Raw genomic sequence first — 18,379 nt, forward strand, 5'->3', positions numbered from 1 at the left:
CTTTGGGTTAGCTCCCAATGACTTCTCTTTTCTGGGGTCCCAAGCAAATAGACTCACTGTTTCCAAGACTGCTGGGGTTAACTTTTCTATTGGCTATCAGGACCTAGCTTGTTACCTTCAGACCCCTTCTGTAGAGGTTGCCTCTCCTGATCATTTCTCATATAATTATAGTACTAGGATAAGGAGCTAATAGCAAACTGTTATATACAGTCATGTCTTTAAGGAAATTTATACCCTTCCGGGGGTTGTCATTGAGCCTAGGCAAACAGTGTCTTCTCCTTCAGTCAAGCCAGGTTCTGCTTATTTGAATAAGTCTTCAACTGAGGCTTTTCCTAATATTTTGCCAGAATAAACTTCTGTTACCCAGTCTGGGCAAAACTCTCCCCAGTTTTGTCTCCAGAGGACTCCTTCTAACTGTTCCTTTCCTTCAGGCTCTGTTCATTGCTGCCTTTAGAGCAGTGTTTCTCAAATGCAGACACCGTTTCTTGTGGCCATGGCCTCTTGAGTGGTGATTTGGGAAGTGGGGGGGGGGGGGGGAGAGTGAGGGGGCTGGTCCTTTCTCCATTCTGAAGCAGCAACCAGTGTGAGTTCCCCACCTTCCATGGGGCAGTGGAGCTCATGTTTCAGGCTTCTGTGGGGTCACAGAGGCTGTGACCATATGGCAGTGGACTTTGTCCCCCAGCCCATCTTGGGGTCCATCCCTGAACTCACATCCTGATATCGTCTCAATCCCCACTGCCTCCTCCAGCTCCCCCCGCTATTGCTGTCCCCAAGTCCTATGCCTCCTTCCAACCTGTTCATCCAGGATTTAAATTTGTCCCCGGTGTGTCAGGGCAAAGGAAGTCTGCTGTGAAAAGTGATATTAAGGAATATACATATATACCATTTTCCACTGTAGCAGACTTACTAACTAGCAATCTTTAAAAAAAAAATCAGAATCAAAACATGCAAAGTACAGAAGACTTCTGGAAACCTTTGGGACCTGGGTGGTGCCGGATTATCGGATATGCCAGACTATCAGGAAGTACTGTGCTCCGGCCAGCTGGGGAGGGCTGGGGCTGATTTCCTGCTTCCTCACTGAGGGGGTGGAGCTAGGCAGGGGTGAGGGGATAGGGTAGCCATCAATACTTCCCGCAGCTTGCATTTCCCTCCTCTCTCCCACACCACACACAAATGCCTTCAGTCATTCCCTAGGAATAGTGAAGTGTGTTAAAGGTTATAGGGTTAAGCATTAGGCAGCTCTTCCTTGTGATGAGGTTGTTGTGGGGCTGGCAAACTCAGAGAAGGGAAAAACTTAAAGAACAACAAACAACATTCTAGTAGCACCTTAAAGACTAACAAAACATGTAGATGGTATCATGAGCTTTTGTGGGCACAACCCACTTCTTCAGATGACAGGAGTGTTGGATGTCTAGATCCAAGAATAAATAAGGGAAGTGGGGAAGAAGCAGGAGGAAAAAAGAGAAAAAAGGAGGGGAGGAGGAAACAAAAAGAGAGATAGTGAGTAGATGGTTCAAATAGTTACAAATAATAACAATCAGCACTTGCATTGGTTGGTTACGTCATTAGGATGAGGAAAATAGTGTGTGAGCCAGCCAATGTCTCTATTCATATCATTTGTATAAGGATTAAACTTGTGAATGAAGTTAAGTTCCAACCCTTCTCTGTGTATTTGGCTTGTGGAATTGGCCTGAAACAAATGGTGACTTGGGGATCCATTAATGACTGTCGAGGCAGATTAAAGTGTTCTCCAACAGGTTTTGGTGTATTGCCTTTTCGGATCTCTGACTTGTGTCCATTAATTCTTTCCCGTAGAGGCTGTCCGTTTGGTCAATGTACAGTGCTGGCATTTGATGGCATAGATCACATTAGTGGATGTGCAGTTAAATGAGTTGAACTTCTGATTTGGTGGCTGATGTGGTTGGGTCCAGTGATGAAATCACTAGTGTAGATGTGTGGGCAGAGTTGGCACCGGGGCTGATTGCAGAGGTGGGTTCCTGGATGATTATGATGGAGATGCATTGCATGGTTACTGGAAAGAATTTGTTTGAGGTTAGGGGGTTGTCTGTAGGTGAGAATTGGCCTTTCCCCCAAGGACTCTGAGAGTGAGGGGTCATTTTCTAGGATAGGTTATAGATTGTTGATAATAGGTTGGGGGGTTTAAGTTGTGGACTGTAGATGATGACAAGTGGAATTCTGTTGTTTTCTCTTTTGGGCCTGTCTTGAAGGATACTCATGTCTGGATACTCTTTTGGCTCTGTTGATCGGTTTTTTCACTTCTCTGGGTGGGTATTTCAGTTTTAAGAATGCTCCATATAGATCTCATAGGTGTTTGTCTCTGTCTGTGGGATTGGAGCAAATCTGGTTGTATCTTAGGGCTTGGCTGTATACAATAGATTGAGAAATGTGTCTGGGATGGAAGCTGGAGGCATAAAGGTAAGTGTAGTGGTCGGTAGGTTTCCAATATGAGGTGGTAGAAATTTGTCCATCATTTAATTGTACTGTAGTCTCAAGGAAATGGCTCTCTCATGTGGACTGATCCAGGTAGAGGTTGATGGTGGGGTGGAAGTTGTTGAAATCCCTATGACATTCTTCAAAGGTCTCTTTCCCTTTCAGAGAAGGGAGGAGAGCTAAAAGACTACTAGGAAAGGCTCAGTGAAAAGGCACATTTTCCCAGCATCAACCTCCTCAGTCTGGCCTACAAGGCCTCTTGGCTAATGGAGTTGCCATGCATTGGGCCTCTACTGAGGGTCCCCCCTGCTGCTCACTACACCTGGCTCCAGCATGCTCTAGTCCCAGCTCCACTCTCTGCTGTGCTGCCTCTAGCTCCTGGGCTGCTTCGCTGGCTCTGTGGCTGCAGCCCTGCTCCCAGCATGGCTCTGCTGCTGGACTGTCTCTCTGGCTCTCTCTCTGACCAGCATGGCTCCCCTCCCCAGTTCCACTCAGGCCCCTGTTCTCTCTCGTGACCCGGGCAAATCCAGCTCACAGAGAACAAGACTTTTCCCCCTCCACACCTTTCCCAGCCTCCTTACTCCCTCCTTAGTCTCCCTGCCCTGTCAATAAGGTTGTCCTGGAGTGCTGGCCTCTTCCCATTGTTCCTGAACACTGAGAGTAACAAGATCCTGATTTCTCACAGATCCTTCCCCTTCCTTTTGATACTGGGAGCTAACCAACCAAAAACCCCCACTGAGTTGTAGTAAGGGGCCAACAGTCCCCTTTCATGATCTACAGATTTAAGAGGAATATTTGTGGATCTGCAGGGCTCTCTCTGCTCCATTCTAATATTTCCTACTGCATAGTATAAGGTCTGAATGGATAATGAGGACAGAATAGACTCCTCAATATGTATAATAAAATACAAATTTTCCTTACAGTAGTAATCAGAATTGCTTGCCATTTTGGGGCAAACATTAGAACTTGGAGTCACTATTAACCTTGGCAGCATGTAATATAGGCAAAATTACAAACCTTAAAATGCCAGTATGTTTCATACTGCCAATCAGCCATATGCCCATCTCCTCACCTGGTTTCAAGTAAACAAAAGTTAAGTAAGATCCATGGAAAGATCAGATTTTTTTTTTACTGAGACTGAATCTTGTTGATTGAAATGGGACTGAATTATGATTTTGAATGAAAATTAAACTTGGCAGAGCTGTCTTAGTTGCACGTTGGGCCTGAGGTCCAAAATCATCCTGAAACTCAAGGAGTGTGATGTAAAACAAAGGAAAATTGCTAAGACCTGCATTTTGCTTGGGTAGCATCTAGCCACACATAGTTAGAATTGTACAATCTTAATCTTAACTTTACTGCTTCCTGATTTATTTATTTTTTTGCCTATTTGTTTTGAAACTTTAATGTTCTTGTATTACGGTAGTACCTAAATACTGTAACTACAATTGGAGTCCCACTGTGCTAGATGCTATACAGACAGATACTAACAGATATTCCCCATGACAAAGAGCCAGTAATTTAGGAAGACGAGAGACAAAGGCTGGGAAGGGAAATGGACATAGAAGTGAAATGTCTTGTCTAGTTCAGAGCCCTTAGCTGCTGCTAGATTTTTGTTTTGTCTTAGATATGTTTCCATATACATTAGTCTGAAAAGGGTTCCTATCTCCCCACCCTTGCTTATGCTATAAGGAGTTTACACTCATTCCCAATTATGTGGAATAGTTCCATGGTTTGGATACAGTTTTATAAACATGGGCTTCATTCCAGAATACAGCCAATCTTTTCGTTTAAAAAAACATACTTTTTAAAAGCCAAAGTAACCTCTTAATCTTTCTAATTTTCTCTTCCCTGCCAATGGTACCACATTATCTCATTTTTTGAGGTTTTTATGAGGATGGGATTCTAGATTTTCATTTGTCAGCAGCAAACTGCCAGACTCTTTTTATAGCATTCGTATGAGAGCAATTAATCACTTTGGTGTCACACTATCAAAGACCTTTTTCCCTTACAAAAGGGAATCACTAAGTTGACAGTATTTCTAAAATATGACTTGGTTATTAAGTGGTTTTCCAGTAAAATTTTTCAATAATCAGTAGGACTTTATCATAAATAACAATGATTTTCTATTGTTTATACCTGTGATAGAGCAGCCTTCATTAAAGTGCAGTTACAGTTAGAGAAAGGACTAAAATTGTATAGTGGGCTTTCATATTTCTCTTTCATTGACTCTTGATCATATCTTCTCACTTTAAACAATGCTTATTTGTAATAGCCAGTCCTTTAAATTGTGTCTTGATCCCAAGTGCAGCTTGTCTTCCAATCTTTCTCAAACCTACAAAAAAACCTCACCCCTTTTTATTAGAACCTAGCTGGTAGTGTTATTAAGGACATACGAAGCAGAATAGAGATAGTTTGTTGCTCTGTGGTGTAAAGATAAAGGCAAAAAATTGCTCCAATCAATGAAGTGAAGGACATGTGTTGGGAACATAAGCAAGCAGGTATGTTGTGTAAGAAGCTGCCATATGAAAGTTACATTTCTGACCATAATCACATTTTAAGGCTAATGAATTGTACATTTTCAGTGAGGGGAAACATAGGCTTTTAGCATCTAATATTGCTCAAATATTGCAAGATCAGGTAGATAGACTACATAGAATAGATCCAACATCAACACTACTGGGGATTATTTAAGGGCCAAGTGTGCAGCTTTTCCAGAAGTAAATCATAAATTGAACTTTCTATTCTGTGGAAAGCTGGGATTCACTCTTAAGTCTAGATTGGAGTCTGAAATGATACCACAGGGGTGTATTTGTCCCTTTAGCCTGATAGGTTTAATACAGATCTTGGGAAGAAGTGATAATTGAGGTATACTGTTTTATGCTTTTATCTCTTTGCCTATAATATAACAAGTTCAAGTTCATATAACTCAAATGACCAAAAGACTTTGGGCAAGGAAAGATTTCATCTGGAAGCATCAATTTGCACAGATCATCACTAGCCTTACTAGTGTCTTTATTCCACTCTGTCCAAGCACATAAATGCCTGAACTCTTTGGAGCAGAATCTCTGGTGCAGGGAGGAAGATTCACAGTCCTCTTGCTGAACTCATACCAGAAGTTTCCATGCACGTAGATGAAATGAGGCTGGGGAAACTGAACTAAATCTGTTCCACAGCTTAAAGACAATTCTGCCAAGAGTGTGGAAGTATGAAACAATAACTGAGTTCAGTAAGTGTGTTTTTTAAAGCACACATTAGCATGCAATAAGCAATGTAAATAAATGAGCAGAATAACTAGATGCAGCGGTTGGTCATTTCAAATCTGCTCTAGACAGTGCTCTGGTGTTAGATGAATGACAGCAAAGCCAAATCATTGGTGAAAAGGAAAAGAGGATCAGCAGCAATCCATTTGGTATCATTCTACATGCGTGGTCTGCCATAACTGGTCTGAGCAACTTCTCTACCAGATCTTTCTAATCTTTATTTAATGCAAACATGAAATTGAATACACACAGGGAGTTATACTACTTCTTCTTTTACAGAATTCACACACCAGACCCAATAAGAGGGCATCAAGCTTACTGGCACTGATGCATATAACTACTAGTAGTTTAAATAAATGTGACAGAATGACTATTATATGCAATTGTTTTCCTTCCACCCTAACAAGTCTAGACATTATTAAAACTCCTTTACTTGGGGATGCACTGTGATAAGAAAAGCAAGCACATTAGCAATGGAATGTTTGAACTAAAATGTTTTAAAATCAGAAAATTCTGATGAAAACATCTGACAAAGTGGTTTTTAACCCATGAAAGCTTATGCCCAAATAAATCTGTTAGTCTTTAAGATGCTATAGGATGAAAACTGGAAATAAAAGACAGAAGAGTGGAAGCCCTCCCTTCTGTGCTCTAGATCAGTGTTTCTGAAAGGAGTCTGTTTGAACCCAGGGAAAGGAAAAGAATTCATAAGCCCTCTGAAAGGGTTCAACAGGACAGCATAGAGGAACCTACAAGAAAAGCATAACAGTGAGAACAAAATACAATTTGGTATTTCTTTAGGATGGTGCCACAAATGTAGTAAGGTCATGAATTGTCTATCTCTATAGATATAACTGTGTGTAACAAATATAAACCCTATATTTCATAAGCTAACTGCCCTTGGAGACAAGCTGTGCTCCTGAATTAGCATTTATCCCTTAGTCATTACGGAGCTGGCAGTTAGAGCTCATTAGTCACCTCAGCTGGGTGTAATGGGGCCTACTTAGGCTGGGCCCAGCTGTGGTAGACTCATAGACCTTAAGGTCAGAAGGGACCATTTTGATCATCTAGTCTGATTCCCTGCACAATGGTAGAGAAGCAGGGGATTCTGTAAAGGGAAGAAGAAGAATTCCTCTCTGGGAAAATGTGTGTAAGTTGGGCTTTGGAGGGGCACTGAGATAGGGCCTAAGTGAAACTATAAGAGCCTTAGAAGCAAAATGCTGCAGTCTTTAGCTAAGGAAGGCTAAAGGGAAAGAAGGCAGGTTTTTAAAAAGGCTCCACCCTGGAGAAGGGGCCAGGAAGCAGAGGGCTTCTGAAAAGCCTGAACAAAGCAAAAGAGCGATGTGTATGGGCATTTGATCTGGACTGTAAGTTGGATGTTCTGTTGTGTAATTTGGCTGTGGAGCTGAGCTACAGAAAACCCAGAGAAGGAGACTGGAGAACATTCTACATAGAACTGGTTGTTTTTCTGCCAATGAAGTAGCTACCATCAGGAAGGGGTGTGACGGGGAGATCTCTTGCAACATCCTATCCAGGAACCAAGGATGCCTTAGAGGTATGTGTATATACAGTAATGCTAGTTTTTGTTTTAAGTAGCAAACTTTATATGCACCCGGGATACAAATGTCCCTTTTAAAAGCCATGCTGCAGTGAAGAGACGATTTGTGGATTTCTGTAGCATGTTCTACCTGTCTTTATATGGAAGATTTGTGCCTCTAAAGCTGTAAATCTGTCTCCTATGCCCCAAATGATGTTTGCAACCCTCAAGGTTGCTACTAACTGTAATCACTGTCATGAGCAGCTGCTGATGTATCTTCTGATTGTTGCTAGCATGGAATTGGCCTGTACATGACTATCTCTCTCAGGTACAGTGCTGTTGTTGTAATGGAGAAAACAGAGCTAGCTTTAGGTTGAGGATAGGTGAAGTTAGCTGGATCTTCCAACTCTCAGTTATAAGGGAGGGACCAACTCCATCTGTTTGGTAGAGAATACAGAAATCATTACAACTTTGAACATGTGTTTTAGCTAGGGATGTGGATTTGGAACTTCTTTGGTTCAATCAGCAGCTCTTCTGCTAGTTCACAGCTCTGTAAACTGGGCAGTACTACTATACCAATCTCACAGAGATACTGCCAGTCTTAATTACTTGAGATCCTCAGACAAAAGGCTTAAGAGAAATATATAGTATGACACTGTTTCTCTGAAACCAATGGAAGTTTAATGTGGAGAATGGATTCAGACTATGCAGTAGGGAGCCATGCTGATCTGAAGAATGCAGTTGACTTGAGAAATGACCAATCTGTAACTTGCTTTTTAAAGCTTCAACTGGCCTGTGGGGGAGTGCATATTAAAATGCCAAATCTAATTTTCTGTTTTACTAATGTTGACATTCAGTGCATCACCTTTTCCTAGAAGTTCTACTGTCAATGTCTTTTGCTTTAAAAATATACACTTTAGAACCCCTTTCTATTTTTATTTATTTGAATCCAAGAAGGCACCAGGCTTAGAAACTTTCTTTCTTGGAGTCAGATTAGTGTAGTCTAGACAGTTGGAAAAAGTTACATGTACCTTTTTCAGAATTTTTTTTTTTTTTTTGGAAGAGGCTTTTCTGAAACTTGGCCAGTCTACACTGGGCCAAATTTCAGAAAATCCTCTTCTTGGAATTGTCCTCCTCCTCATGAAAGGGTTTTATGGAACCTCATGAAAGACAGGGCTTCTGAAAGAGCATGTCTGCTCTTCTGCCCCCCAAAAAAGGCACAAGAGCAGATACGTTCCCTGGATGTGGTGGAGTTTTTCTGGGATGCCTCCAGTATCCCAGAAAACCCCCATAATCTAGATGTAGCCTGAGTCTGACTTAATGCACCCTGTGATCCAAAGAGCAACCTGGATGCCAGAGCCTAGGGCTAAGGCAAGGGCTCCCTGGTAGCTAACAGTGAACCTCAGCTGGCTGACCTCTTGAGTGTATCCCAACTCACTAGCATCTAAACTGCATCATGTAAAGTAGAATGAGAACTAGTAATACAGTGGTTACTGTTGTGTGGTGTAAGTATCATGGGTCTCTGGTGAGGGTGATGCCTCCTCAGAGGACATCAGAAATGGTTGGGGGGGGGGGCAGACATTAACTGTAGAGGCTGCACTTGGAGGAGGAGCTGGAAACTAACTGGCAGCACATTCACCCATGTAGGAACAGGTAGGGCGCGTATAAAGCCAGGGGGCTGGCTGGAAAGGCTACAGGTAGGCTGGCAGCAATCTCTAGGAAGAGGGAGATGGCGTGGAGCTGATAATCCCAGAAAAAGGGAAGGTGGCTGGACAGGCAGAGTAGTAATCCAGTGACCGAGCAGTTAGAGCTGGCAGCGGAAAGCCCAGAACAGAGGAACTGAACCTGGAGTAATGGGTGGGCAGGCCTAGGTTCTTCTACTGCCCACTGGGGAAGTGGTGCCATCAGGACAGAGAAGACTTCCTGGGACTTTTTGCATAGACATACTTTGAGTAACTTCAGAAGGCTGGGAGGGGGGGAAGACACAAAGTGTGGTCTGACTGGAGGGCCAAGTCATGAAGAAGACACTGGAGTGAGGCTAGTATGTAGGGTAAGGATGGTGGGAGAACCCTGACCAAAAAGGGGTGCACCAACAGGTGGAGTTAATTCCCAGAGTGGCCCACAGGAGGTGCCAGTCTTGTGAGTGGATCCTGTGACAGGGTAACATTACCCAGCACACTTACAACTTCTTGTATGTTTCAGAGGGGTAGCTGTGTTAGTCTGTAGCTGAGAGAACTTCATCTGAAGAAAAGGGTTGTGTCCATGAAAGCTCCTGATACCATCTACATTTCTTGTTAGTCTCTAAAGTACTGCAGGACTACTTGTTGTTTGCATGTAAGTTGAGCAAAGAGACCATGATGGTGCATTGACATAAAAAGATGATTTGTTAAATTGTCAAACAAGGGATAGTGAAGATAGCCACTTAAGTATCATGACATGGAGGTGGGAAGAAGTTGAGAAGATGGCAGCAAAAAAAGTGTGAGTTCCCTGGTGGGCACAGCAAACTGAGCATGCCCTCCTCCCCCTCCCCCCCCCTCCCCCCCCCTGCCGGTTGCCTTCCTGACTCTGCACTTATAGCCCCAAAGTTTGGGATTCCAGAGAGAGACATTTTGACTTTCTATAGCTTCGAGATTTGTGTTTGGATCCTGGCTAAACTCATCAGCCATGCTGGAAGACTTGTGGTGAGAAGATTACTTAAAGCCTCTGTTCCAGTTTAAGCTAGGTTTTAATCACAGAAGTATAATTTTCATTTGTAGCCACTTCTAGCTCAATTCCCTCTACTGTTTATAACTCTTTAAAAACCAGTTATTTGTTTCAGTACACAACCTGGTGTTCCAAGCTGAAGAGCAAAATCATCAGCCAAACTGATGCTGTGTACGGGCCTTTTAAAGGATCAGAAAAGTTTTCTGAGTGCTACAGTGAAAGGGTGTGAGCACTGCAGTGGAGATGAAACTCAGGACTGCAGAATCTGTGTTGAGCTGTCTGCTTGTATCAGGGCTTTGAGCCAAAGCAGCAGACCACAGAAGATCTCAGGCTACAGGGCAGGTGGTGATGCAGCCCTTTACAGGGCTGCATGGATCCCAAAGCATCTCCCACCCATCCAGTGTCACTTCTTGCAACAGTACTGAAAATAAAACCAAGCACTATACATTGCTCAACATAGCCAACTCCTCCTGCTCTGCTCCCGTTCTGCACATGCCTGCCTACAACTTGAGGCAGGGGGGTGCCTCCTAAAAGTAGCAGGTGAGAGGGTTACATAAGCTTCTTAAACAATTCCAATCATACTGCTACCTTATCTTAAAATCCCTGGATTAGACACCAGAAGGACTGCTTATTTCATGAAGCTCTGGAGGTCCTATTTTCCCTGCCCCCACTACACATACCAGGATGTTCGTGGAAAGAGAACTATTCCCATAGAATTACAATGTTTGCTATGAAGTGTGAACTTCATATTTAATTGTAATTGCTAGGAAAATTGTACTTTACCACCAAAGAATGCTGAACTTGTGACAAAGTACCCCTTTTATTTGAGGAGGAATATGGATGCTGCCGCATGGTTCCAATTAAGTGGAGGAATGTTCAGTCATTTTCGGCAAGCTGAGTTTTACACCGAAGATTTTGACAAACCAATAAATAAGTCTAGAAGGCTGTACAAATACAGTAAGTCAGAGGGGCAACACCCACTGGATCATCAATTTTGGTCATTGTCTTGGTCATACATACTAAAATAGTACTGTTTAGGAAATGAGTTTAATCTGTAGACATAAAATAGCATGCTTAAATGAGACTCTCAATTGATTACCTCAAAATGCTCATGTTGAAAGTTTGAGGAAACTTTGTCCTCAGGGCAGGAGTGATGCAAGTCCCACACAAATCCACTTAGTAAACCTATTTATCAATCAAGATTTGCTCATATAATTCCATGTAATAGACATCAATGTTACTGAATTTTCCAAAAAGATTTCAAACCACCCAAGGTCTATTTCTCTTGATCAATCACTTTTTTAAGATAGATTTTAAGGGGTTTTTTTTTTTTTTTTTTTGCTTCAATTTCCAGGAGTGTGGACACACAACTGCCTTCTTTGATTTAGTTAGCTATATCTAGATTCTTTCTTTTTCTTTTTCTTTCAGAGGCCTAAAGCAGTGTTTCCAAAATGGTGTTCTGCAAAGTGAAAATAAGGGTTCTGCAAGACAATTCCAAAATTAATATTTATGAATTTTATTGGAAACAATTTTTCATTTGACCACAAATCTCTCCCATCATGGCACTTCCAGTTTTGCAGGAGGGGTCTGATACAAGTAGTACTATTCCCTGGGGCAGGGCGGCAGGATTTGTTCCTATATTATTATTTGTTATATATTCATTGCTGCCCAATTCTAGGGTCCTACAGCATGTCTCCAAAGAGATGGCTGCTCCTACACAAGCTCTTTTGAACAGGCAGACCTTGCCTAAACATGGCATTTGAGAGTGGGAAATTGATGGCTTTAAGAAAAGCTGCTCTGTCTGAAAATGGTTTTCTCAAGTGTCCTACTGAACTGGCATAGCTAACTGTGTTGCTACTACGTGCCCTTAGTACTACTACTTCACGATACCTTATAAACATAGGTATTTATGTAGCATTCCCATTTTACAGATGGCTAAACTGAGTGTGGGTGGGGTTACGTGATTTGCCCAAGATCCTAGAAGGAGAAACTACTAGACTGGAGAAGAACATGGGATATCCTCACTTCCAGGCCTTTACTCAAATAATTCTTCTCCTAGTCTTTCTGCTGGGCTTCTGAAGCTGATCTTTTCGTCTGTTGCTGCAGGACTCAGGTATCTGCTTGATATTGGCAGTTTCAAGTAGAGAGATGGCTGATACCATAAACCATAGAGAGGAATTGCACCATGGGTCAGACTTTTTTCCCAAAAGGCCTTTAGAGTGTAAGGATGCAGGTAGCACCTAGAAAGACTTTCAAGAGACACCTTGGCACTTAACTCCCCTTGTCTAGGTGCCCGATGCTCCCTGAAGTCACTTCTGAAAATTCCACTAGGTGCTTATGGATCTCTGAAAATCTGACCCTGCATGCTATAGGCAGTGCATACTTATGATATTGGTTCCTTACAGGTAGAAAAATAGATCTCCATTCTACTGAGGGCATTTTTGTTCAACTTTAAAAGTAGCAATACACAGGTCCAGAAAGGGCAGCTTGAAATTCTGCCTAGAACTTCAAGGCTATTGCGCTCATACCTGTTACCTGTCAGTTTGTTGGATGACACTGCCTGGGACTGGAGAAGAGCTAAAGGCGATGGAATGATAAATGGCAAATAAAATCCAACTTACTGATAGTGTGGTGACTTTCTGTTTGGAGAGGCAGCACAGTCTTATGGCTATGGCACTGGATGTGGGCTTAGGAGATGGAGTCTCCATTCCTTCCTTGGCCACAGTATCCAAACAATTGAGGATGACCCGTTCAAAGCAGTTTAGGAGGATTAAATGCTCTAGTATCATTGCATCCAGTAGGATTTTAGTATCCAACTTTAAGTTGTTTTAAAAACCTACCCTTAATCTGTGCTTTTTCTCCACCTCAACCTAGGGAACTGGGGCGTATTTCCTTTTGTATTGTCTAGTTAAACTGTAAACTCTTGAGCAGGGACTCTTGCTATGCCCATTTGCAGTGCTTAACATGGCAGGACCATCATCTCAGTTGGAATATTTAGATGTTGTTCTGATATAAATAGCCATGATTAAACTGCACTGTAACCTGCTCAGGGTTGGTTAGGCTATTTCTATTCTATTCCTCTAGACTCTGGCATATTGCTAAAGGCTGCCTTTTTGAAGTGTTATTTTTGGTCTTACAACTTTCAGAGAAAAGAAAATCTAGCTAATCTTCCTCTGTACCTGACCATGTCTGCAGCAGGCCAGGTTTCTTACCCTCCCAAGGCCAACAAACTCTAAAAGCAAGACTCTGGCTAAATATTTCTAGCAAACATATTTAGACTCTGTCTTGTGACTAAAGATCATTCATTTGAGGAGGACTTGAAGGGCTTTTATTTCCTATAATGGGAAACACAATCTATCTAAAGCTTGAAAATATTCTCTAGTGGTTGACATTTGGGGGTCAGTTGAAAGTTATACTTATCTTATGCTCCCATTGTCTGAGCATTCTCTTGATGAGACTGTTACAGTCAGCATTTAAGTTTCCATTTTTAGGCAACAAATGTGATTTTTTTTTTTTTTTAAACTTTTATTTGCCCCGACCTTTTTCCCAGTAGCTTTACCAATTCAAAATGCTTCTTTGGGTCTTTGTTCTGGTAACAAATATATTAAAGGAAATGTACAGTTAAATCTAAGCCATTGATTATTTTATTAGGACATTGTTCTGAATTCTCAGCGTTTTAATAGCTCAGACCATAAATCTAGGAAGTTTAGGACTAATTCCTACAGACTACAATTTGTCCAGAATTACTGCAATATTGTGATGGGACTATTGAATACCTGAGCCTTACTTCTTCCATTTGTAGGCTAGATAAATCAAGCAATATGGCATTCCCTGAAGCCACAATTAAGTTACTAGAATAAGAGAATATATCGTATTTATACTTTCTGTGGTTGAAATATCAATGTTCCATTTACATAACTTGCTACTAGACTCTGAAAAAGTGGCTGATTTCTGAATTTTTGTGTGTCTTGACAAGATTTGTGTAACACTTCAACCTGCACCTCAGTTTGCATGGTCATGGTGTAAGGAAAAAGGGCTTTCTTATGAGAAACAAGTTAAAGGTCAAAACTCAGATCCTATGTCATTGCAGTTTCTTACTACTAGCTATCAGGAGGGAACTGGTACATCTGGGAACTACATTCTAACTTCCTTTAGGTCTTTGTGGTGGCTGGTCAACAACCTCTGGGGCATCAAGCTAATAGCAGTATGGTTAGGAACTATCCACTGTGCTTGAGGGTGGTTCTGCTGCTATGCTGTGAAATGTACAAGGTTGAAAGCTGTGTCCCCTGTGAATGCCCCAGTGCTCCCTGCAGCAGCCATACTGCTATTGGCTTGGTGGCCCAATAGTTGCCTCCATGTATACAGTAAAACAAGTTAATATCACAGCTTTGAGATTATTCACATGCAAAGTTTTGGTTGTTTTTTTGGGGGGGCAGGAGGGGTTGTTAGAAAATGTCCACTTTCAAAATTGGAACTTCATGTTAAATTGCTGAAATCTTATGCAACTTCTCTAAAATGTAACATTCCAATGACCTTGAACTTAAAATCATCCTTTGGCAAAGAACCATGAGTTTTCAATACAGAAACTTGAATAACTGATTTAAATTTTTAATTTAAAAAAAGATGGAAACACTCCCACTAAAACAAGAGTCCTCTTTTGTACATGCCAAATGGAAACTCCTTTGTAACTTGTATCTTCAACCAGATTTGTGGAATACAGTGTACTTTATTTTTAAACCATATTCCCTGATTTAAGTGTGGGGAAGATGACTCAATTCCATGCCTAACAGCTGCACAAACTTTAAAAGTTGGGTAAAATTTCCCAGCGTGTAATGGACCATTCTAACATCAGAGATGCAAATAAGGTGATGACAGACTATTTACACACTTACACATCAGAAGAAAGGGATGAAGCTATTCCTCCTCTCTTCCTCCTCCCCCCACCTTTCCCCTCACCAAAAGTAAGTGGTTTAGTTTTTCATAGTGATGAATGGGTTTCCTTTAAAAGCACTTGTTCCCTCATCATTTATTAGGAAATGTATCTACCCTTTGATATCACACCTTAGATCAACTTCTTGTGCTGAAATGAATCAAATTTAACAACAATCTTGTTTCAAAATGTTTTGTTTAACTGGGTAAACTTTAACAAAAAAACACAAGGTAATATTTCTTCACAAGGTAAAATTCATGCCCCAAATCCCATACAGAGAGCAGGACAAGGCCTTGACACCTTTTAGCCCAGTTCTTAGGATTCAGATGGGAGACTTCATGCTGGTTCTCCGTATAAGGGTGAATTTGCCTACCTGCTGTAGGGGAATCTGTGGAATTCGTTATGTCAAATGTTGTTGAAACTAGATTTTTTTTTTTAAAGGTTTAGGTGTTTTACCACTTAACTGAATTTTAAATACCATGATTTGTGGTGGAAGTAACCAGTGCAGTTAATCGAATTAGCAACAAATGAATATTTCTTATGGGCATTACTCATCCTCTGATGCATCTGGAAAGACAGAAAATAACTTATTTTAAAAAATTAGCTGGCCAAACTGTAAACCAAAAATTGCATAATAAGGAAATTGCTATGGCGCTGATATTACACACCTTTGTACTTATAAACAGCTGTGAATTTTGGAAGCTTCACAAATGTAGTAATGAATAATAACGGCAAACTTGTACTTGGTTTATATTTTCTGTTGTCCTAGTTCTAACTTTTAACCAATATATAGGGAGCAGAAGAGATCTCATTATTTGCTGCTAATGGGAACCGTTCATAAACAATGCATAGTCTGAAAAGTCTCCAAACTACTTGGTGAATATTTTATGAGTAACTATTACACTTGAACAAGGAGTGGTTTATAAATGACTTCTAACCCCTAAAAGGAGTTAAATTTTTATAAAAACTCTCCAGGCCATGAGACCAAATGATACAATAGCCCCCCATCCCCCACCAATCAAATTCCTTATTAAACTTTCAAATGTTTTGTCCCATTGTAATACTTAAAGTCCAATAGTACCTTGCCAAGGAAGTGGTAGAACTATTACATCATGTAAGAAGGGTTGTTTTTTATATTCACTTAACCAAGAATACTGGAATAAAGTTATACCCATGTTTCTGCTGTGAATAACTACTCTTATCTTTGTTCTTTGATCTACAAATAATTAATGTCCACTTAGTAATCTTGGAACCAAGATATGCCCATTTAGCTCTTTAAATATCACATCAGAATAAATACATCATTTAGCATTGCTGATTCCACTGGAGTATGTTTATGACCGTAAACATGATGACATTGGGCCAGGTATCAGTAGAAAATGAGGCTAAAACTAGGCATGTGAACATAAACCTGTTCACATGATTAACCCATGAGCCTGATCTCATGGGTTAATCATAAGGTACTCACAGCCTCCCCTTCCCCCCCCCCCCCATATCAGAGGGGTCAGGGAGGCAGGAATCAGCTTTTAAACTGGTTCCCCTTGCATGCTAGCTCCTGAGGAGCTGCCTCTCCCACAGCTGCCTTCTACACAGTTCTCCCACCCCCCTCCTGTCAGAGGCCACTGGCCCACAGAAAAACCATTCAGAGCCACACATGGGGGGGAGGGGGACCCTCACTTTGATCTGGCCCCTATACGCACAAATTCAGAGTGCCAGGGCTCCCCTAAAATGCCGTGTGTGTGTGTGTGTGTGTGTGTGTGTGTGTGTGTGTGTGTGAGACACCAAGGCTCAGACTTGCTGTGTGGCTGCAGTATGAGCATTAGCTTGACTGCTGGGGGTGGGTTGAGCCCTGAGCTTCACAGTGGGCCAGATCAAGGTAAGATATAGAACAGAATTGGTCAGAAACCTGGTCCCTGTGGAATCCCACTTGTTATACCCTTCCAGCATGACATGACTGAACAATTGATAACTACTCTGGGAATGGTTATGCACCCATCTTATAATAGCTCTATATAGCTATATTGCATTTCCCTAGTTCAGTGGTGAACAACTTCTTTTGATCTGCGCCAGAGGGGCCGCCAATTGCCGGGCTCAGCCTGCCAGGTCTAGGCGCCGCGGGGGCTGCCAACCGTCAGGACCACCACCTGGCTGGGTCTAAACGCTGCAACCTCCTGGGAAGACATCCATGATCCCTTTGGGGCTTGCACATCACTGCCCTAGCTTATAATTTTTGAGGTCATGCCTGACTGTATCAAATGCCTTAAGTCTAGGTATATCATCACTTCTCCTTTATGCACAAGACTTGTAATCCTAACAAAGCTGTTAGATGATTTGACATGATTTGTTCTTACAAATCCATGCTGACTATTACATATCTTCTAAATGATTCCAAAAGGATTCCTTAATTATTTGCTCAATTATCTTTCCTGGTACAGAAAGCTGATGGGTCTGTGGGTCTGTAATTCTCCGGGTTGTCCTTGTTTTGTTTTTTGTAGATTGGCACTATGTGCCCTTTTCCAATCTTCTGGGATCTTTCCCGTCTTCCACGACATTTTAAAGATGATAGCTAATCAATGGCTCATTTTGTCAATCAGTTCCTTGACTATTGTAGGATGAATTTCATTGGGCCCTGGTGACTTGGAGACCTCTAACTTGTCTAACTTTGTTTTCCTATTTTAGATTCTGAACCTACCCCATTGAACCTACCCCCATTGTTAGGCAGCTAATCACCATCTTGGTGAAAACCAAGCCATAAGCACCTCCACTGCTTTCACATTTTCTGTTACTGCTTCCCTTTCCTCCCTCCTCCCCACCTTGAATAATAGGCCTACTTGAGATGTAAAAGAGTAGTCGACTACCTGACAAGCCTAGTCTTATTGGGTAGTTGAGCCAACTACTCACACTTTCCCCTGCACTTGCTGCCTCTGATAAGAGCCAGCGGATGGGGGGAGCAGGAGTGGGTGCTAGGGGAGCTGGCTTAAATCAGTCCCGTCCCTCCCCCCAACACCAGTTTCATGGTGCAGGAGAGGCAGAGGTGCTGTGGCTCTGCCTCTTAAATGTAGTAAGAGTACTGCTTAGACCTGGCTCATGTGGCCCCTTGGTCTAATTATATTAAATTGTGATTAATTAGCTAATGTAATAGATGGAATTTCCATTGACTATTCGATTAGTCAATAAGGGCGGGGGGAGAGAAGACCGCTAGCTACGCCACTGGCTCCGTTTAAATGTAGTAGAGCCAGGCTGCAGCACATCCAGGTTCTACTATGTTTAAACTGCAGAGCTGCAGCAGGAGTAGCTAGTGGTCCCTCCCTCCCTCTCCTTATTAACTAATTGAATTGTCAATGGAAATTCAATTTGTTATATTAGCTGATTAATCACAATTTAATATCCCTAGGGCCTACCCTGTCCTTAGTCTTCCTCTTCATTCTAATAAATTTGTAGATGTTTTCTTGTTACTCTTTCTAGCTAGCTTGATCTCTTTTTGTGCTTTGGCCTTTCTGA

The 18,379-nt window shown here is 41.7% G+C and overlaps 1 long non-coding RNA gene across 1 annotated transcript in view; it reads left to right on the forward strand.

Moving 5' to 3' along the window:
• The first annotated feature begins 6,808 nt into the window (after window positions 1–6,808).
• LOC142827880 (uncharacterized) overlaps window positions 6,809–18,379 on the forward strand; it is a 65,603-nt gene continuing 54,032 nt past the window's right edge. Inside the window, exon 1 of the long non-coding RNA XR_012902673.1 lies at window positions 6,809–7,263. This is a non-coding gene — a long non-coding RNA (uncharacterized LOC142827880). The remainder of the gene's footprint in view (window positions 7,264–18,379) is intronic.

Source organism: Pelodiscus sinensis, chromosome 3, assembly GCF_049634645.1.
Source record: "Pelodiscus sinensis isolate JC-2024 chromosome 3, ASM4963464v1, whole genome shotgun sequence".
Taxonomy (NCBI): Eukaryota; Metazoa; Chordata; order Testudines; family Trionychidae; genus Pelodiscus; species Pelodiscus sinensis.